Below are 2,055 nucleotides of genomic sequence, written 5' to 3' on the forward strand. Positions count from 1 at the left end.
GTGGGAATTTACGAGAGTATATCTTTCAATCTCTCTGATTACATGATCTCTTTATATATATATATATATATATATATATATATATATATATATATATATATATACATATAAGTCGATCTTTCTTTATCGTGACAAAAAAAAATTTGGAAAATAGGCCCATATTATAGAACTTCTATAAAAAGAAAAGAAATATTAAAAAAAAAAAAAAGATACGCGATGAGTAATCTTTTCGTCAGAATCGTTTTATACGTTACACACGATATCTTATTGTGTAATTCTCGGTATCACAGTATACTGTACTACTACTACGTTGGTCAACTAAAATAATTTTTTTTTCAACCAATTACAATTTCTTAGTTTTGTAGTTTTTATTGATTATTTTTTTGTTTTTTTTTTGTTTTTATCACGGATAATATTAAATGTTTAATTTAATTTAAATTGCTAGAAATCTGATTTGAGATTTAATATTTTACAGTTTTGTTCTTCTCATGGACTTATCAACTTTGTTGAGTGAGAAAGTATGAGAATATTTTTCTCCTTAGGAAATATTTCTTCGTTTATCCCCTCGATTTTATATGGGGTACTCTAATACTCCCGTATAAAAACCATATGTTTTCACGTTTGGACATGCTGGTCAAGATGACTCTCAACGACACGCGACCCGCACCCCAAACGAATACTTATTTGTCCCGAAATTTTATCGTCTATTTCTATGGATGACAGCCATAAAAAATTGACTGATCTTACAAATTGCTAAGAGTTTTTTTTTTAATTATTTCATGGCAAATCGAATTTTTTTTTTTTCATTTTGAATTAAACAATTAATCTCTTAATTATAAACGAATTAAATGAAATATTTTAATTTACATTTGTACATTTTTACAATTTGAAATCTCTGATTATGGATTTTTTAAAGGTAGACAATTATTTTATAACATAAATTCGAAAATTTTCTATGTTATTGATCAAAGAAATTAATTATTTTTACATTTTAATTTAATACAGAACAGATTTTTATTTTTATACATTCACATATATAAAAAAATTTCTGCATTTATTTTTAAAATTTTATTTTATATTTAATTTTTATATATTTCTGTAGCATACAAAATATATACGAATTCCTACCTTACCGACATTAACTATGCAAAGTTACACGTAACGACATCTGCGTCTAAATCATTGAAAGTACTACTAATATTCCTTTAAATAACGACTGTAAAATATGTGCTGCTATCTAGCGGTATTAGCTACTACTCCATATTACCGATTGGTAAAATATATGCTGTCATCTAGCGGTACTGGCAATTACTTCATTTTACCGACTAGTAACAATTTTATCGATATCTAGCGGTAATAAGTAGTACTCTATTTTACCGACCGGTAAAATATGTTTCGCCATCTTATCAGATAAGTACGTACTACTTATTACTTAAAATATATACTATAAATTTTATATAAATTTATTTAATTTGTTTTTTACATGTATGTTTTATATTGCTGTTACAGGTAAGCGACATACTTTTAAACAGATTGAAAATACATCTGATTCCCATCATACCTGAGTACTTAGACAAATTTTCTGTTATTAAGAAGACAATCATAAGACTTTCAATGGATTATCACACACATCAGCAGCTTTAAAAAAATCGTACTAGATTTTCAATTGATTTTTTTATACTAATTGAAACTTATCTATCTTAAAAATCAAACTTACATTAAAGTATTGTAAAAGAAACTTTCTGTAGAAGATTTAAATTGATAGAATATACTTAAATGAAATCAAATAATTTGTTGCAATTATTTCTGGCATTTAAAACCCTAAACGAAGTTCCCGACATTCCTACAAAATAATAATTGCAGAGCTTGCAACTAAAAATAATTTTCTGGAGATGTATTATTTCTATGTTTGAAAATATTTATTTAAAGTACAATTTAAAACGCATAAAAATGATAACGCGTGCCACCTCTTGACACATCATGTGATCCTGGTAATAATCTTGATTTTCTAGAAAATTTTTAAATTCCGAGAATTTTCGACTTTAATGACTTCAT

At 25.8% G+C, this 2,055-nt stretch overlaps 1 long non-coding RNA gene across 1 annotated transcript in view; it reads left to right on the forward strand.

Annotated features, from left to right (window-relative positions):
• Positions 1 to 1,790, forward strand: part of LOC107070902 (uncharacterized) — a 2,566-nt gene extending 776 nt beyond the window's left edge. The window contains exons 1-2 of the long non-coding RNA XR_016178975.1: positions 1 to 1,414; positions 1,510 to 1,790. The exon at positions 1 to 1,414 is cut by the window's left edge and continues 776 nt beyond it. This is a non-coding gene — a long non-coding RNA (uncharacterized LOC107070902). The remainder of the gene's footprint in view (positions 1,415 to 1,509) is intronic.
• Positions 1,791 to 2,055: the final 265 nt, after the last annotated feature.

Source organism: Polistes dominula, unplaced genomic scaffold (assembly GCF_049000335.1).
Source record: "Polistes dominula isolate Pdom_NZ unplaced genomic scaffold, Pdom_raw_medaka contig_27, whole genome shotgun sequence".
Taxonomy (NCBI): domain Eukaryota; kingdom Metazoa; phylum Arthropoda; class Insecta; order Hymenoptera; family Vespidae; genus Polistes; species Polistes dominula.